At 41.3% G+C, this 22,459-nt stretch overlaps 1 pseudogene; it reads left to right on the top strand.

Moving 5' to 3' along the window:
- The window catches only part of LOC123724560 (voltage-dependent calcium channel subunit alpha-2/delta-1-like), a 102,575-nt pseudogene that overhangs the window by 36,165 nt on the left and 43,951 nt on the right, over nt 1-22,459 (top strand).

The raw sequence follows: 22,459 nt of genomic DNA on the forward strand, positions 1-22,459 counted from the left end.
TAATCCCTCCCTCTTGACTTTCTGCTATGAGCCAGGACACACACACACACACACACACACACACACACACACTCTTGACTTTCTGCAGAGCGCTGCAGCTCCTTCTCTCCCAGGTGAAGTGTGTGTGACCTTTAAATCCTGACCCTATGAGTTTCAGAACTATATCAGACTGTTACTCTCATTCCTCTATCTGATTCACTAAACTTAAGAACTGGGCTCCCTCTGACTGGACTATGTCAATGTCCATATATGTCTGTATGTATGTCTCTTTAGAATACTCAAGAGTCAGTTACCTTTAAAGCTGAGGCCTGAGATGGCAGTGCCTAAAGAACTGAGATATCATATAAGCCTAATGCTGTGGTACAATGGGTTTTGTACATATACTGCTAAGTGTACTAAGTATGACTACTAAGTATTTTTGAAACCTCCTGCTTTGGGCTGGATGTGTCAATGTGTAGTTCATACATGCCCTAATCTATGAGTAGAATTACTGTTTCACCTCAATTAGCCATAAAATCCCTAGTTTGGAAGGGACTGTTTTTCTGGAAGCTGTACTGCGCCATTTTCCTAAATTTCCCCTCCACTTGGGCCAGCCCTCTAGCAATTTGAGTTCTAGCCGTTTGAGTGACAGCTAGCAAGATGCACACACAGCAGAACGGAGAGAGATCAATGACATGGTGCACATATCTGCACATATGTGACGTAGTATTCCATTTTCTGGGACCACTTTTGGCTCGTGAGCGCTACTTTCAGAACTACTGGCTAAAAAGTATACCAAAGTACTGGAGAATCTCTTTAGTGATGTTTCCATATTGAAATATGCCCTTTTTCATCTGAATATGTCAAAATATGGGTAACACTGTATCTACAGGGGGACTCAAAATGTTGTATTACCTATATATGTAAAATATAATTTTTTTACGTGTTATCTTTGTCTCTTCTAGACTCTGGCCACATTTGCTGAGAATTTCCAGATGGAACACCAGTGGAAGGATGAGTATGCGGTAAAATTCTAATTATAACCAACATTACATTTACATGATATACTGTAGCTGTAAGTCACTCCTCCCATCCCCAATGTGCAGTAAGAATGTGGCCGATCAGCTGTTTAGTACTGGAACACTCACTACACTTTGGCTGAGAGACGGTAACCTCAGATGACTGTACTCTAGATGGTGTTCTCTCACTACACTTTGGCTGAGAGACGGTAACCTCAGATGACTGTACTCTAGATGGTGTTCTCTCACTGCTCTTTGGCTGAGAGACGGTAACCTCAGATGACTGTACTCTAGATGGTGTTCTCTCACTACACTTTGGCTGAGAGACGGTAACCTCAGATGACTGTACTCTAGATGGTGTTCTCTCACTGCTCTTTGGCTGAGAGACGGTAACCTCAGATGACTGTACTCTAGATGGTGTTCTCTCACTGCTCTTTATGGCTAAAGAGGAGGGAAGATATGGCTTCAACAAACACACCAGTGTTTCCCCTAGGATCTGTTTTCAGCAGTGGTGGAAGGGTAGTGTGGTTAGCTAAATCAATATAGGGTAAACACTGCACACACAGACACACACACACACACACACACACACACACACACACACACACACACACACACACACACACACACACACACACATACAAAGACACATACAAAGACAGACACACACACATACAAAGACAGACACAGACACATATGAAGACAGACGCACAGACACACACACATACAAAGACATGCACTCACACACACACACGCACACACACTGGCATGCGGCCAGCATCCTGTATAATAGAACAAGACCAATATGGTTTATTTTTGTTGTTATAAAATGAACTGTTATTATTCATTCCATATTATAGGCCATTAAATGTCCACAGATGGCCTCTACCTAACGAGTACCTCTCCTCTCTTTCTCTCTCTCTCTCTCTCTCTCTCTCTCTTTCTCTTTCTCGCTGTCCAACAAACACACTTGCACACATACAGTACACACACACACAAAAATGCTCACTAAGATATTTATATTATTTGTTTCAGGATGGTGACATTGTTTACTACAATGCAAAGGACAATGTGAGTATTTTCTTCCTTCTCAGAACAAACACATGATTCTCACACAGAGCTGCATCTATAATCAACCCACAATCTCACTCTGATACAGACTGGTGGTTTAGTCTAGGACAGCTCCCCCTTCTCTCTCTCTCTCTCTCTCTCTCTCTCTCCTTCTCTTTCTCACTCTGCTCTTTTCCCTTCCCCGTCAACCCTCTTTGCTCTCCTTCTTTTACCAACTCCTCCTCAATCCCATTTCTATCTTCATCCCTCACACCTCCCTCCCTGTCTTCATACCCCCCTTCTCCTCCTTTCTCTCAGGTGAAGAGGTCCCTGGTGTGCTTCTACTAATGGTGAAGTTGAGATGTGAGCTGCTACTGTTGCTTTAGTTATCGAGACTCTTCCTATTCCCCTTCCCCGTTTGCTCTCTCTCTCTCTCAGTTCGCTCTCTCTCTCTGTTTGCTCTCTCTCTCTCTTATCTCTCTCTCTTCACTCTCTCTCTCTTCGCTCTCTCTCTCTCTTCGCTCTCTCTCTCTTCGCTCTCTCTCTGTCTTCTCGCTTTCTCTTCGCTCTCTCACTCTCTCTCTGCTCTCTCTCACTCACTCTCTCTTCGCTCTCGCTCTCTCTTCTCTTCTCTCTTCGCTCTCTCTATCTCCCCTCTCTTTCTCTTCGCTCTCTCTCTCTCACTCTCTCTCTGCTCTCTCACTCACTCTCTCTTCGCTCTCTCTCTCTTCTCTCTCTCTTCTTTCTCTCTTTGCTCTCTCTCTTCGCCTCCCTCTGTCTCCCTCTCTTTCTCTTCTCTCTCTCTGCTCTCTCTCTCTGCTCTCTGTCTCTTGCTCTCTGTCTCTTGCTCTCTCTCCCTCTCTCATTCTCCCTCGTCTCTCTGTCCCTCTCCCTCTCTCCCATTGATGTGAGTTGGTGAACACACTATTAGAGATATCCATCAAGCCCGTCTCCTCTCCCTTTAGTAGTAGGCTGTATGTGGAAGATAATGTGCCATGTTAATCCCACAGAGGTTGTTACAGGCAGATTCATGCCCTTGCTCAGGCCGGTTTAACCCAGCTTCCTCCACACCATCCTTCCTCTGAACCAGTGGGGTATAGAACCACTAGATGGCGTCTAATGATGGACAGCTGTTGTTAGCACAGTATCCTGATAGAAATGGACATGCTACATCTCTACTCTATTAGGCTCCCTGTTACATCCAGATCCAGACAGTCTAACAGTGGACATAAGGTGTTACTCTGTTCTCAATCCCTATCTGACACTGTCTGACCCGCTCCCTTTCTCCTCTCCTCTAGTTGGAGGTGAATGAGACAGAGGGTCGGGAAGAACGAGGATCGGGCCAGCCTTTTAAGGAGAAGATATGTTGTTTTAAGCGCCTCACCTCTCACAACCACACTACTGTACACACATCCCTACTGACATCTCACCAGTGGCTGTGAGTGCACATACACGTACACACACACATTGTAACCATGGATACGACACTATACAAATCCCTAGAGAAATGGTTCACTTTAACAACAGCAGAACGACACATACCAATCCCTAGAGAAATGACACCTTTAATAACAGCAGAACGACACATACAAATCCCTGGAGAAATATAGCACACATAATAACAGCACACCGACACATACAAATCCTAGAAAAATGGTGTTTAGTAACAGCAGAGCTTGACTTTTGTCTGAATCCCCTAGAGAAATGGTACCTTTAACCAACAGCAAAACGACACATACAAATCCCACGGAGAAATGGGACCCTTTAATAACAGCAGAGCGACACGCCTAAAATCCCTAGAAAATTACCTTTAATAACAGCAGAGCAACACACGTACAAGTCCTAAGAAATGGGACCTTAATAACAGCAAGAACGACACGTCAAGTCCCTAAGAAATGGTGATTTAATAACAGCAAAACGACACATACAAATCCCTACCTAGAAATGGCCCCTACTCTGGGCTGGGTGGGAGCGTCCCACCTACTCAACAACCGGTGTAATCGTGTGCTTGATATTCAAATACCTCAAAAATGCAAAAACTTCAATTTTTCAAACATATGACTATTTTACACCATTTTTAAAGACAAGACTCTCGAATTAATCTAACCACACTGTCCGATTTCAAAAGGCTTTACAAGCTGGCAAAGCAAAACATTAAATTATATGTCAGCAGAGTACCCAGCCAGAAATAATCAGACACCCATTTTTTCAAGCTATGCAATATAATGTCACATAAACCCAAACCACAGCCTAAATGCAGCATAACGCTTTGATGGTCTTCATCAGATGACAACCTAGGACATTATGTTATACAATACATGCATGTTTTTGTTCAATCAAGTTCATATTATATTCAAAACCAGCCTTTTACATTAGCATGTGGCCGTTCCAGAACTAGCATACCCCGCCAAACCTCCGGTGAATTTACTAAATTACTCACGATAAACGTTCACAAAAAACAACAATTGTTTAACAATTATAGATACAGAACTCCTTTGTACGAATTAGAGGTGTCCGATTTAAAATAGCTTTTCAAAGCACATTTTGCAATATTCACAGAGTAGATAGCCCAGCCATCACGGCTAGCTATTTTAGACACCTAACAAGTTTAGCCCTGATCAAACTTCCGATTTACTATTACAAAGATTTGATTACCTTTGGTGTTCTTCGTTAGAATGCACTCCCAGGACTGCTACTTCAATAACAAATGTTGGTTTGGTTCAAAATAATCCATAGTTATATCCAAATATGCGGCGTTTTGTTCGTGCGTTCAAGACACTATCCGAAGTGTAAATAAGGTCACGAGCATGGCGCATTTCGTGACAAAAGATTTCTAAATATTCCATTACCGTACTTCGAAGCATGTCAACCGCTGTTTAAAATCAATTTTTATGCGATTTTTCTCGTAAAAGCCGATAATATTCCGACCCGGGAATCTGCGTTTAGGTAAACGGACGAAAGAAAATAAAGCACGGAGTCCGCTCGGCACGAGCCTGAGTCTCATAGTACTGTAACCAGCCACTATCCAAACGCGCTACTTTTTTTTCAGCCAGAGCCTGCAAAACCACGATTCAGCTTTTTTGCCGCCTTCTGAGAGCCCATGGAGCCGTAGGAAGTGTCACATAACAGCAGAGATCCCCTGTAATGGATAGAGATAATCAAGAAGGGCAAGAAATTGTCAGACAGGGGCACTTCCTGCATGGAATCTTCTCAGGTTTTGGCCTGCCAAATGAGTTCTGTTATACTCACAGACACCATTCAAACAGTTTTAGAAACTTTTGAGTGTTTTCTATCCAAAGCTAATAATTATATGCATATTCTAGTTTCTGGGCAGGAGTAATAATCAGATTAAATCGGGTACGTTTTTTATCCGGACGGAAAATACTGCCCCCTAGCCATAACAGGTTAAGTTATACAATACATGCATGTTTTGTTCAATCAAGTTCATATTTATATCAAAACCATCTTTTACATTAGCATGTGACTAGCATGTGACTAGCATTCCCACCGAACACTGCCGGTGAATTTACTAAATTACTCACGATAAACGTTCACAAAAAACATAACAATTATTTTAAGAATTATAGATACAGAACTCCTCTATGCACTCGATATGTCCGATTTTAAAATAGCTTTTCGGTGAAAGCACATTTTGCAATATTCTCAGTAGATAGCCCGGCATCACAGGGCTAGCTATTTAGACACCCAGCAAGTTTAGCATTCACCAAAGTCAGATTTACTATAAGAAAAATGTTATTACCTTTGCTGTTCTTCGTCAGAATGCACTCCCAGGACTTCTACTTCAATAACAAATGTTGTTTTGGTCCCAAATAATCCATTGTTATATCCAAATAGCGGCGTTTTGTTCGATGCGTTCAAGACACTATCCGAAAGGGTAAATAAGGGTGACGAAGCATGGCGCATTTCGTGACAAAAATGTTCTAAATATTCCATTACCGTACTCGAAGCATGTCAACCGCTGTTTAAAATCAATTTTTATGCCATTTTTCTCGTAAAAAGCGATAATATTCCGACCGGGAATCTGCGTTTAGGTAAAAAGAGGAAAGAAAATAAAGCACTGGGTCGACTCGTGTACGCGCCTAAGCCCATAGTACTCTGATCGGCCACTTGCCAAACGCGATAATGTGTTTCAGCCAGAGGCTGCCTCGATATCATTCAGCTTTTTCCCGGGCTCTGAGAGCCTATGGGAGCCGTAGGAAGTGTCACGTTATAGCAAAGATCCTCAGTCTTCAATAAAAAGAGCCAAGATGAACAACAACTTGTCAGACAGGCCACTTCCTGCATGGAATCTTCTCAGGTTTTGGCCTGCCATATGAGTTCTGTTATACTCACAGACACCATTCAAACAGTTTTAGAAACTTTAGGGTGTTTTCTATCCAAAGCCAATAATTATATGCATATTCTAGTTACTGGGCAGGGAGTAGTAACCAGATTAAATCGGGTACGTTTTTTATCCGGCCGTGTCAATACTACCCCCTAGCCCTAACAGGTTAATAACAGCAGAACGACACATACAAATCCCTAGAGAAATGGTACCTTTAATAACAGCAGAATGGCACATACAAATCCCCTAGAGAAATGGCACCTTTAATAACAGCACACCGACACATACGAATCCCTAGAGAAATGACACCTTTAATAACAGTAGAACGACACATACAAATCCCCTAGAGAAATGGCACCTTTAATAACAGCACAACGACACATACGAATCCCTAGAGAAATGACACCTTTAATAACAGTAGAACGACACATACAAATCCCTAGAGAAATGGCACCTTTAATAACAGCACAACGACACATAGAAATCCCTAGAGAAATGGTACATTTAATAACAGCAGAACGATACATACAGAACCCTAGAGAAATGACACCTTTAATAACAGCAGAACGACACCAAAAATCCCTAGAGAAATGACACCTTTAATAACAGCAGAACGACACATACAAATCCCTAGAGAAATGGCACCTTTAATAACAGCACACCGACACATACAAATCCCTAGAGAAATGGTACCTTTAATAACAGCACAACGACACACACGAATCCCTAGAGAAATGGTACATTTAATAACAGCAGAACGATACATACAAATCCCTAGAGAAATGGGACCTTTAATAACAGCAGAACGACACATACAAATCCCTGGAGAAATGGCACCTTTAATAACAGCACACCGACACATACAAATCCCTAGGAGAAATGGTACCTTTAACAGCAGAACGACACATACAAATCCCTAGAGAAATGGCACCTTTAAATAACAGCAGAACGACACATACAAATCCCTAGAGAAATGGCACCTTTAATAACAGCAGAACGACTCATACAAATCCCTAGAGAAATGGCAACTTTAATAACAGCAGAACGACACATACAAATCCCTGGAGAAATGACACCTTTAATAACAGCAGAACGACACATACAAATCCCTAGAGAAATGGTACCTTTAAATCGGGTACGTTTTTTCATCCGGCCGTGAAAATACTGCCCCCTATCCACATCAGGTTAACAGCAGAACAACACATACAAATCCCTAGAGAAATGGTACCTTTAATAACAGCAGAACGACACATACAAATCCCTAGAGAAATGGCACCTTTAATAATAGCAGAGCAGCATTATTATGTTTGTTCTTTATGTGTCTTTTATCCAAAGCAGCTTACAGTCATGGGTGCATATATTTTTACATATGGGTGGTCCCTGGAATTTAACCCACAATCATGGCGATGCAAGCACAATGCTCTACCAACTGAGCCATACAGGACCATGGGTCTTTGGAAAGTGTTCTATTGATAATCTGTATTGTTCAGACACAACATTCTCCCTATGGAGACAACATCCACACATGACATCATGTCTTCTCCATGTTGTCTGCACTCAGCCATAATATTTAAGGGACTTAAATATAGTATAGTCTATACGGGGTAGGATACAGTATGTGGTACAGTAAGTTTGCTATTTGGTTGGTGTGATAGAGTACCACAGTATGAGTCATAATACCCATAAAACCTAGCAGTCAAACAAGGAAATGGTTACAATCATTTTTTCACCATACATTTTTCCCATATGGGATTTTAGAAACACTTAAAATAAGGGCTGTGTTTCGTGTAGGCTTACCCTGGTGTGATGTTTCGATAACAGTGTAAATCTCTCTAGGACAAGGTGACTTTTTCCTGTGTCACCTCTAGGTTTTATGGGTATTATGATACCTCCACTGTGGGGCTCTTTTAGGTTGGTTGGTTGGTAGAGTTGTATTTTTACTGGTATTTACCTGCTGTCTAAAAGCTGTGTCTCCTGAGTCCTTCTGACATTAGCTCCCGCTGCTTTGTCTAATATTGATGGGTGCTGCTGCTGCTTTCTGTGTATGTTCATATGTGTGTGATTAGACTTGCATGCATGTGCGTGCGCTGGGTCATTAGCGTGTAGTGTGTCGCGTCAGCCCTCACACTAAGAGCAGCAGGATGGAGTCACTCCTTCAGCATGCCCCTCGGCCTGCTGGAATAGCGTCTGGAACCAAGGTTACCCACTACTGACCTCACAGAGAGGGAGAGGGTACATGTGGGAAATTAGTGTGTGTGCATAGAGGTGTCCATGTGAGCTAGGGTGCTAGCTTGTGTGTGTATCTTGTCCTTTTCCAGATTCTTTGCTGGCTGGGGTCAGGGATTGTTCCCATGGTTCCCATGGTTCCTTTGGGGAAGGCTTGTGATTGGTGGACCGTAATGAGTACAGTATCTGTCAGTGTACTTCTGCGTAATAGTATAAGTTTGGGTCTCACGTGGAGAGGGAGAGAAGCAAAGAAAGAGATGAGAGAGGAAGAGAGAGAGAGCTTTGTTTAATGTCCTTGGAATAGGATTGGTTGTTTAGTAGGTACACAGCCGACCTGACCAATATTTCTATTAAAAATCCCCATAGAAATCAGAAAACCCAATAATCCATGTGTTCTGGGAATGCTATAAAGTCCAAAAGTTTTGGGCGGAGTTAGAAAGTTGGCTGTCAGAAGTATTACAATGTAAATGTACTTTTAATCTGCCTGTCTGCATTTTTCAAGACATGGCATATGATGGTGCAGTAATATACCCGATGGGTTGGAATCTACTTTTCTCATCAATCATCGTATACTTAAACTGGATTATTTAATTAATAAAAAACTGGAAAGGTCAAATGCTTTATTATCTCAGTGTTGGAAGTGCATGGGCAATGGAGAGAAACAAAATGGTGTGTGGATGTTGTTTCCCATGTCGTTGATATTTGTTTGCATCTGTATGCTGTCGTTTGCATGTGTATGTTTCCTACAAAAAAAATACATTGGAAAACCCAAGGTCTTCTCTTCTGTATAGTATTGTTCTGCTGAGAGAGAGAGAGAGAGAGAGAGAGAGAGAGAGAGAAAGTGAGAAAACCAGAGAGCAGATTTATACGTGAGAGAGGTTCCAACTGTTCAATTTGACCCAGAGTCCATGTGGCTCCAGGAATAGGCCAGGGCTGGCCTCGCTCTGGGGGGAAAATTGGATTTTCCAGTCAAGAGGGAGCAGCAGGGTTAGGAAATCAGCCTTCCTGGTGGAAGCGATGGATGAACGTGTGTGCATGTGTATTCATTGTCCCTAGAATGTAGAAACAGAATGTTGACGTAGAAACAGAATGTTGGGAATATTAGAACAGACATGACTAACAAACGAGAGAGAGAGAGAGAGAGGGGGAAGGAGAGAGAGAGGGAAGGAGGGAGAGAGGGAGATGGAGCATAAAATCATCTATGAACTCTCTAATGGGCTGGAGCCATAATCAGCGCTCCCATTGCTGCCTTAGAAAATGTTAAACAAGAAATCTAATACAGAAACATCTTGAGGCTCAGCCTCTTGATCGTCTATTGTCACCAATAACACTGTACTTACAGAAACGTGCTCCACAATTGCAGTATTTTCTTTCCCAATATGCTGCAGAACTGAACATTTGACTTGTTGTAATACTTGATATGAGCTTGTTATACTTGATATTGGCTTTGTTAGGCATACACTATCCAATGGAATAATCTGAGGTGTGGCTGAACTATGAACTTAAAGAGCCAAAGACTATGGTTGTATATCACACAGAGGGAGACAGCCACTGTAGCCACGTTCATTCAGATCACATCCCCACAATGCAAGATATGAATGTAATGTTTTTATAATGATGCCCCTACACACACACACACACACACACACACACACACACACACACACAGCTCTGGCAGCTCTGGCTTTATCTTTCTCCCTCTAGAGGTAGCTGTATATGCAAATGAGGTGTGTTTTTACACACGAATAAGACACGTCACACCCAATACAGGATACATATCTATCTATCACACACCCAATACAGTATACATATCTATCACACACACCCAATACAGGATACATATCTATCTATCACACACACCCAATACAGGATACATATCTATCTATCACACACCCAATACAGTATACATATCTATCACACACACCCAATACAGGATACATATCTATCTATCACACACACCCAATACAGGATACATATCTATCTATCACACACCCAATACAGTATACATATCTATCGCACACACCCAATACAGGATACATATCTATCTATCACACACACACAATACAGGATACATATCTATCACACACACCCAATACAGGATACATCTCTATCACACTCACCCAATACAGGATACATATATATCACACACTCACCCAATACAGGATACATATCTATCTATCACACAAACCCAATACAGGATACATATCTATCACGCTCACCCAATACAGGATACATATCTATCACACTCACCTAATACAGGATACATATCTATCACACTCACCCAATACAGGATACATATCTATCTATCACACACACTCAATACAGGATACATATCTATCTATCACACAAACCCAATACAGGATACATATCTATCACGCTCACCCAATACAGGATACATATCTATCACACTCACCCAATACAGGATACATATCTATCACACTCACCCAATACAGGATACATATCTATCTATCACACACCCAATACAGGATACATATATATCTATCACACTCACCCAATACAGGATACATATCTATCTATCACACACACCCAATACAGGATACATATCTATCTATCACACACCCAATACAGTATACATATCTATCACACACACCCAATACAGGATACATATCTATCTATCACACACACCCAATACAGGATACATATCTATCTATCACACACCCAATACAGTATACATATTTATCGCACACACCCAATACAGGATACATATCTATCTATCACACACACCCAATACAGGATACATATCTATCACACACACCCAATACAGGATACATCTCTATCACACTCACCCAATACAGGATACATATATATCACACACTCACCCAATACAGGATACATATCTATCTATCACACAAACCCAATACAGGATACATATCTATCACGCTCACCCAATACAGGATACATATCTATCACACTCACCCAATACAGGATACATATCTATCACACTCACCCAATACAGGATACATATCTATCTATCACACACACTCAATACAGGATACATATCTATCTATCACACAAACCCAATACAGGATACATATCTATCACGCTCACCCAATACAGGATACATATCTATCACACTCACCCAATACAGGATACATATCTATCACACTCACCCAATACAGGATACATATATATCTATCACACTCACCCAATACAGGATACATATATATCTATCACACACACCCAATACAGGATTCATATCTATCTATCACACAAACCCAATACAGGATACATATCTGTCACACACACCCAATACAGGATACATATCTGTCACACTCACCCAATACAGGATACATCTCTATCTATCACACACACCCAATACAGGATACATATCTATCACACAAACCCAATACAGAATACATCTCTATCTATCACACACACCCAATACAGGATACATATCTATCTATCACACAAACCCAATACAGGATACATATCTATCTATCACACACACCCAATACAGGATACATATCTATCACACACACCCAATACAGAATACATCTCTATCTATCACACACACCCAATACAGGATACATATCTATCTATCACACAAACCCAATACAGGAAACATATCTATCTATCACACACACCCAATACAGGATACATATCTATCACACACACCCAATACAGAATACATCTCTATCTATCACACACACCCAATACAGGATACATATCTATCTATCTATCACACACACCCAATACAGGATACATATCTATCTATCACACACCCAATACAGGATACATATCTATCTATCACACACCCAATACAGGATACATATCTATCACACACACCCAATACAGGATACATATCTATCACACAAACCCAATACAGAATACATCTCTATCTATCACACACACCCAATACAGGATACATATCTATCTATCACACAAACCCAATACAGGATACATATCTATCTATCACACACCCAATACAGGATACATATCTATCTATCACACACCCAATACAGGATACATATCTATCACACACACCCAATACAGGATACATATCTATCTATCTATCACACACACCCAATACAGGATACATATCTATCACGCACACACCCAATACAGGATACATATCTATCTATCACACACACCCAATACAGGATACATATCTATCTATCACACACACCCAATACAGGATACATATCTATCTATCTATCACACACACCCAATACAGGATACATATCTATCACACACACCCAATACAGAATACATCTCTATCTATCACACACACACAATACAGGATACATATCTATCTATCACACAAACCCAATACAGGATACATATCTGTCACACTCACCCAATACAGGATACATATCTATCTATCTATCTATCACACACACCCAATACAGGATACATATCTATCACACACACCCAATACTGGATACATATCTATCTATCACACACACCCAATACAGGATACATATCTATCTATCACACACACCCAATACAGGATACATATCTGTCACACTCACCCAATACAGGATACATATCTATCACACACACCCAATACAGGATACATATCTATCACACACACCCAATACAGGATACATATCTATCACACACACCCAATACAGGATACATATCTATCACACACACCCAATACAGGATACATATCTATCACACACACCCAATACAGGATACATATCTATCACACACCCAATACAGGATACATATCTATCTATCACACACACCTAATACAGGATACATATCTATCTATCACACACACCCAATACAGGATACATATCTATCACACACACCCAATACAGGATACATATCTATCACACACACCCAATACAGGATACATATCTATCACACACACCCAATACAGGATACATATCTATCTATCTATATCTATCTATCTATCTATCTATCTATCTATCTATCTATCTATCTATCTATCTATCTATCTATCTATCTATCTATCTATCTATCTATCTATCTATCTATCTATCTATCTATCTATCTATCTATCTATCTATCTATCTATCTATCTATCTATCTATCTATCTATCTATCTATCTATCTATCTATCTATCTATCTATCTATCTATCTATCTATCTATCTATCTATCTCTCACACTGACACTCACACTCACAATCACACAGACAGTGTGAGAGGGTGGTGAGGAGAGAGAAGGAGTGAGATGGAGACGTGTGTGTGTGTGTGGTCCATCCATCATAGTGAGTGTGACGTGATGGCGGTCTGGTCTCTCAGCTGTCTGTGTCTGTGTCATTACATTCATAATGCCTGTTCCCTCCCACAACATAGAGCATCCATCACACACAGACACACACAAGAAAAGACACATCCATCACTCTTCTCCACTCACCACCTGTGTCAGTCCACCTACCTCTCATATCCTCCTCAGTGTGAATCAGAACCTCAAACTGTGTTACACACACACACACACACACACACACACACACACACACACACACACACACACACACACACACACACACACACACACACACACACACACACACACACACACACACACACAAGAGAGAGAAGGCTATCCATCAAACAGGCAATAAGTGGACCCTCGGGCTACAGGAGAGGGAGGAAGGACAGAGAGGAGGGAGAGAGAGATTAAGAGAAAGAAGGGATGTAATTGGGGTGAAGTTTAGCAACCAGTTGCCTAGAATGTGAATGACTATTAGGGATGGGCTTTTTAAATTTTTTTTCAACTGTTTCGAGTACTCTTATTATAATTTTTTGAGTACGCGAGTACTCAAATTAAATGAAAATTACTTTTACAACACAAGTCCCGCACTGGAAAAAAATATGTGCATTTATCTATATGCTAACAGCACGCAACAATGCCTAATTTATCATAACCATTACAGATAACAAGTTAGAATTGCTAAATTGCCCCATATACAGTTGAAGTCGGAAGTTTACATACACTTAGGTTGGTGTCATTAAAACTCGTTTTTCAACCACTACACTAATTTCTTGTTAACGAACTATAGTTTTGGCAAATCGGGTTAGGACATCTACTTTGTGCATGACACAAGTAATTCTTTTTTAAATGCTAGATTAACTTCAAGCAAAACATTCGATTAGGAAATGTAGCTGGCTACATTCTTTCTATTATAAACATTAGAAATATGATGGCCATGCATTGTTTTAGCAAAAAAATACCTTGCTTTTTAATTGTAAGCCCATTTACTTGTGTGGCTGCTAGCTTAATAGAGTTGCACTTCTGTTGTCATCGGATGAAAATGAAGCTTTTTCTGAAGAATGTGTTGCACGAATGTATTTTCTGTAAAGGAAAACTATAGTTGCATGCCCTTGATCACTCAATTGAAGCAAACAACTACACTGAACTTCTAATCAAAACGCAGGTGAAATGGTTTAAAACCGATTTTTGATGTTCTGCGATTTGAAAATACAGATTTAGGTACTCTAAAGGTGTCAGCATGCTTCAGTTTGGCTGGCACCCAGTTGAACTCGGCTAGCTGAACTGAACGAGTGGTCGCATACTCCCTTAAAGTACCTTCGCTTGAAAAATTTGAAAAAAGCGGCAATAGTACTGTTTGTCCATTTTGAGATGCTGTAGCCGGCATACACTTCCTCAAAATAGTCAGAATTAATCGAATGAATCCCTCACCGAAGTCCAAAACAAACAAAAACGTCCCTGTAATATATACACAAACTCGAAACAGCTTGATATCCGTGCCTAGCGCTTTGTTGCCACGGAGTATTTAAAAAAATATGGATCTCTGGTTAAAGATTGATTTTTGACATTAATTAGAGTACTCAAGTACTCGATTACTCATGCACTTCCCTAATAATTATAATTATAATGACATAGTGACTGATATGTTGTTCTCTGGTTAGCCTCTTCCCTGGTGGTGTTTGGATATCTTCTCTAATAGCTTTACTTATACACACACACACACACACACACACACACACACACACACACACACACACACACACACACACACACACACACACACACACACACACACACACACACACACACACACAGTTTTGTATAACTAACCTTGTGGGGACACACAATTCAGTCCCATTCAAAATCCTATTTTACATAACCCTAACCCTAACCTTAACCATACTTCTAACCTTAACCCTAACCCCCTAGAAATAGCATTTGACCTTGTATAGACCAAGTATATTTAAACACGTCCACGCTGGCATTCCTTTGTGTCTCCTGGGGTAAAGTGAAGAATGGTTGAATTAGTTAGTCAGGTCTAAATGCTAGCCCTTTGACACGGTCAGTTATTGCTTTGGGGGGGTGTAATATTTGCCCCTGTCTCCAGTGGGAGAGAGATGGAAGAGGGATGGAGAGTGGGCATGTGTCTGCATGTTAATTAATCTCCTGTCTGCGGAAACAGTCTGCAGCTTTATCTCTCTATAGAGGCATTGTCATCTGGAACTGTTTTGTCAAGATATGTTTGCGTTAGCCAACTCCTGTATTCGTTCGTTGTAATGCCAATGTCATGTTTGGCATGACAAGGAGTTGGCATTACATTTGTGTGAAAGAAAGATGGATGGAGAAGAGAGAGATGTGTGCGGGTGTGTGTGTCTAATCCTTGTGTAAGAGTGTGTACATATTGGTGTATCTGTGAATCGTTGACACAGTTCAGTGCTCTGCTTAGCTTAGTTCTCTTACACTTCATCCCTCTGTCTCGCATGCTCATGCATAAAGGACACACACCCCTCTCTCCTCTTGAATGTGCTTTGTTAAATATGACAGCTCAGACTGGGTTCAACTGTGTTCTGCCACCTCTGGTCTCTTTGCCCTCCCACCCCTATGGGTGGGCAGCTTCAGCTCAGTCCAGTCCAAGCTCTTCTCTGTCCTCGTACCCCAATGGTAGAGCCAGCTTCCCCCTGAAGCTAGGACAGCAGAGTCCCTGCCCATCTTCCAAAAACATCTGAAACCCGAGTATCTTAAATAATCCCACAACACCCTCCCCCCACTTCACACCACTTCCTCTTCCTTTCCCCCCTTACTAGCACTGACTCTGCTGATAGCTACGTTATTGAGGAAAATGTACTTACTATGATTGAGGTACGTGGTTGTCCCACCTAGCTATCTTAAGATGAATGTACTAACTGGAAGTCACTCTGGATAAGACCAAAACATGTCATGTTTCTACATTACACTTTTCACATTATTGTTGGTGGCATTGTGAATAGTAATCTTAATCCAACATCAACCTGTTTTGTGTGCGTGCGCGTGCGGTGTGTGTGTGTGTGTGTGTGTGTGTGTGTGTGTGTGTGTGTAGCCACCATCGTGCTGAATGAATTGAACTGGACGGAGGCACTGGAGGGTGTGTTTAAGAAGAACAGAGAGGATGACCCTACTCTGCTCTGGCAGGTGTTTGGTAGTGCTACTGGACTGGCCCGATACTACCCAGGTAACATACACACACATACACATACACACACACATACACATACACAGAAAAGCCAAGGCAAGCTTTTTCAAGCAGAAATTTGCTTCCTGCAACACAAACTCAAAAAGTTCTGGGACACTGTAAAGTCCATGGAGAATAAGAACACCTCCTGCCAGCTGCCCACTGCACTGAGGATAGGAAATTCTCACCACCGATAAACCCACTATAATTGAGAATTTCAATAAGCATTTTTCTACGGCTGGCCATGCTTTCCATCTGGCTACCCCTACCGTGGTCAACAGCACTGCACCCCCCACAGCTACTCGCCCAAGCCTTCTCCATTTCTCCTTCTCCCAAATCCAGTCAGCTGATGTTCTGAAAGAGCTGCAAAATCTGGACGCCTACAAATCAGCCGGGCTAGACAATCTGGACCCTTTCTTTCTAAAGTTATCTGCTGAAATTGTTGCAACCCCTATTACTAGCCTGTTCAACCTCTCTTTCGTGTCGTCTGAGATTCCCAAAGATTGGAAAGCAGCTGCGGTCATCCACCTCTTCAAAGGGGGGGACACTCTTGACCCAAACTGCTACAGACCTATATCTATCCTACCCTGCCTTTCTAAGGTCTTGGAAAGCGAAGTCAACAAACAGATTACCGACCATTTCGAATCCCACCGCACCTTCTCCGCTATGCAATCTGGTTTCAGAGCTGGTCATGGGTGCACCTCAGCCACGCTCAAGGTCCTAAACGATATCATAACCGCCATCGATAAGAAACAATACTGTGCTGCCGTATTCATTGACCTGGCCAAGGCTTTCGACTCTGTCAATCACCACATCCTCATCGGCAGACTCAATAGCCTTGGTTTCTCAAATGATTGCCTCGCCTGGTTCACCAACTACTTGTCTGAGTTCAATGTGTCAAATCGGAGGGCCTGTTGTCTGGGCCTCTGACAGTCTCTATGGGGGTGCCACAGGGTTCAATTCTTGGGCCAACTCTTTTCTCTGTATACATCAATGATGTCGCTCTTGCTGCTGGTGAGTCTCTGATCCACCACTACGCAGATGACACCATTCTGTATACTTCTGGCCCTTCTTTGGACAGTGTTAACCTCTATGGCTAGGTGGGACGCAAGCGTCCCTCCCGTGGTGCACTCCATCAACAGCAGGTGCATTTCAAGAGCGGCAAATTTGAATCACAAATAAATGTCAAAATTCAAATTTTTCAAACATACAACTATTTTACACCCTTTGAAAGATAAACATCTCCTTAATCTAACCACGTTTTACGATTTCAAAAAGGTTTTATGGCGAAACCATAAATTTAGAGTATGTTAGGACAGTACATTTACAAGATTTGTGTGTAATGTTTTGTCAATTCAAAGACAGGGTCACCAAAACCATAAAACCAGCTAAAATGATGCACTAACCTTTTACAATCTCCATCAGATGACACTCCTAGGACATTATGTTAGACAATGCATGCATTTTTAGTTCTATCAAGTTCATATTTATATCCAAAAACAGCGTTTTACTATGGCATTGATGTTGAGGAAATCGTTTCCCTCCAATCAAGTCAGCACCACAAATTAAATAATTAAAATTAGAAAACATTGGTAAAATATTATATTGTCATTTAAAGAATTATAGATTTACATCTCTTGAACGCAATCAACTTGCCAGATTTAAAAATAACCTTACTGGGAAATCACACTTTGCAATAATCTGAGCACTGCGCCCAGAAAAATACGCGTTGCGATACAGACTAGCCGTCATGTTGGGGAGATCTAAAATCGAAAATACTATGTAAATAATCCATTACCTTTGATTCTCTTCATCAGATGTCACTTCCAGGTATCACAGGTCCATAACGAATGTAGTTTTGTTCAAAAAAGCTCATCATTTATGTCCAAAAATCTCCGTCTTGTTAGCACATGATCTAAGCCCGCCGGACTTCACTTCATGAACGAGGGGAAAAAATATATTTACGTTCGTTCAAACATGTCAAACGTTGTATAGCATAAATCATTAGGGCCTTTTTAACCAGAACATGAATAATATTCAAGGTGGACGAATGCATTCTCTTTTATAACGTATTGGAACGAGGGTACCCAACATGAACTCGCGCGCCAGGTGTCTAATGGGCCATCATCGTTCCATGGCTCTTGTTCGGTCAGATCTCCCTCCAGAAGACTCAAAACACTTTGTAAAGGCTGGTGACATCTAGTGGAAGCAATAGGAAGTGCCAAAATATTCCTCAGCCCCTGTGTTTTTCAATGGCATAGGTTTAAAGGTAATACAACACATCAGGTATCCACTTCCTGTCAGAAAATGTCTCAGGGTTTTGCCTGCCAAATGAGTTCTGTTATACTCACAGACACCATTCAAACAGTTTTAGAAACTTTAGAGTGTTTTCTATCCATATATAATAAGTATATGCATATTCTAGTTACTGGGTAGGATTAGTAACCAGATTAAATCGGGTACATTTTTTTATCCAGCCGTGCAAATACTGCCCCCTAGCCCTAACAGGTTAACAACCCTCCAGACGAGCTTCAATGCCATAGAACTCTCCTTCCGTGGCCTCCAACTGCTCTTAAATACAAGTAAAACTAAATGCATGCTCTTCAACCGATCGCTGCCTGCACCTGCCCGCCCGTCCAGCATCACTACTCTGGACGGTTCTGACTTAGAATATGTGGACAACTACAAATACCTAGGTGTCTGGTTAGACTGTAAACTCTCCTTCCAGACTCACATCAAACATCTCCAATCCAAAGTTAAATCTAGAATTGGCTTCCTGTTTCGCAACAAAGCATCCTTCACTCATGCTGCCAAACATACCCTCGTAAAACTGACCACCCTACCGATCCTCGACTTCGGTGATGTCATTTACAAAATAGCCTCCAATCCCTACTCAATAAACTGGATGCAGTCTATCACAGTGCCATCCGTTTTGTCACCAAAGCCCCATGTACTACCCACCACTGCGACCTGTACGCTCTCGTTGGCTGGCCCTCGCTTCATACTCGTCGCCAAACCCACTGGCTCCAGGTCATCTACAAGACCCTGCTAGGTAAAGTCCCCCTTATCTCAGCTCACTGGTCACCATAGCAGCACCCACCTGTAGCACACACTCCAGCAGGTATATCTCTCTGGTCACCCCCAAAGCCAATTCCTCCTTTGGCCGTCTCTCCTTCCAGTTCTCTGCTGCCAATGACTGGAACGAACTACAAAAATCTCTGAAACTGAAAACACTTATCTCCTTCACTAGCTTTAAGCACCAGCTGTCAGAGCAGCTCACAGCTCACTGCACCTGTACATAGCCCATCTATAATTTAGCCCAAACAACTACCTCTTCCCCTACTGTATTTATATATTTATTTATTTTGCTCCTTTGCACCTCATTATTTCTATTTCTACTTTGCACTTTCTTCCACTACAAATCTACCATTCCAGTGTTTTACTTGCTATATTATATTTACTTTGCCACCATGGCCTTTTTGCCTTCACCTCCCTTATCTCACCTCATTTGCTCACATTGTATATAGACTTATTTTTCGACTGTATTATTATTATTGACTGTGTGTTTGTTTTACTCCATGTGTAACTCTGTGTTGTTGTATGTGTCGAACTGCTTTCCTTTATCTTGGCCAGGTCGCAATTGTAAATAAGAACTTGTTCTCAACTTGCCTACCTGGTTAAATAAAGGTGAAATAAATAAATAAATAAACACACACACACACACACACACACACATACACACACACACACACACACACACACATGCATACATACACACATGCACACAGACATACACACGCATACACACACACACACATACACATACCCACACACACACGTACACACACATACACACATACATACATACACACACACGTACACATATACACACACACATACACACACACACATACACATTCACATACCCACACATACACACACACACACACACACACACGCGCATACACACAGACGCATACACACACACACACACACATACACGTACACACATATACACATACACACATACACACACACACACACACACACACACACACACACACACACACACACACACACACACACACACACACACACACACACACATACATACACATTGAGGCAATAATATCATTGTTAAGTTACTGTTAACGTTTATTTAACTAGACAAGTCAGTTAAGAACAAATTGTTATTTACAATGATGGCCTACCGGGGAACAGTGAGTTAACTGCCTTGTTCATGGGCAGAACGACATATTTTTACTTTGTCGGCTCGGGGATTGGATCCAGCCCAATGCTCTAACCACTAGGGTACTGTGCCCCCCCCCAATGCACCAACAAACAACAAAATGAACACAAGAGAAAGACAAAGGACAACAAAAATCGTAACAGCAAGGCCAACTGAATATGTTTGAGTGCATGTATGGCACTATTTACATGTGTGAGTGACTGTGTATGTACACATTTATGCATTTGAATGAGAGTGTGTGTACAGTGGAAAGAAAAAGTATGTGAACCCTTTGGAATTATCTGGATTTCTGCATAAATTGGTTATAAAATTTGATCTGACCTTCATCTAAGTCAGAGCAATAGACAAACACAATCTGCTTAAACTAATAACACACACATTATTGTATTTTTCTTGTCTATTTTGAAACATTCACAGTGTAGGTTGGAAAAAGTATGTGAACCCCTAGGCTAATGACTTCTCCAAAAGGTAATTGGAGTCAGGAGTCAGCTATCCTGGAGTACAATCATTGAGACGAGATTGGAGATGTTGGTTAGAACTGCCTTGCCCTATAAAAAAATACTCACAAAATTTGAGTTTGCTATTCACAAGAAGCATTGCCTGATGTGAACCATGCCTCAAACAAAAGAGATCTCAGAAGACCCAAGATTAATAATTGTTGACTTGCATAAAGCTGGATAGGGTTACAAAAGTATCTCTTGATGTTCATCAGTCCACGGTTAGACAAATTGTCTATAAATGGAGAAAGTTCAGCACTGTTGCTACTCTCCCTAGGAGTGGCCGTCCTGCAAAGATGACTGCAAGAGCACAGTGCAGAATGCTCAATGAGGTTAAGAAGAATCTTAGAGTGTTTGCTAAAGACTTATAAAGAAATCTCTGGAACATGCTAACATCTCTGTTGACGAGGATACGATACATAAAACACTAAACAAGAATGGTGTTCATGGGAGGACATCACGGAAGAAGCCACTGCTGTCCAAAAAAACCCATTGCTGCACGTCTGAAGTTCGCAAAAGAGCATCCGGATGGCAAAATATTCTGTGGACAGATTAAACTAAAATTGAGTTGTTTGAAAGGAACACGCAACACTATGTGTGGAGAAAAAAAAGCTCAGCACACCAACATCAAAACCTCCTCCCAACTGTAAAGTTTGGTGGTGGGAGCATCGTGGTTTGG

This window comes from Salmo salar, chromosome ssa10 (assembly GCF_905237065.1).
Source record: "Salmo salar chromosome ssa10, Ssal_v3.1, whole genome shotgun sequence".
NCBI classification, from domain to species: domain Eukaryota; kingdom Metazoa; phylum Chordata; class Actinopteri; order Salmoniformes; family Salmonidae; genus Salmo; species Salmo salar.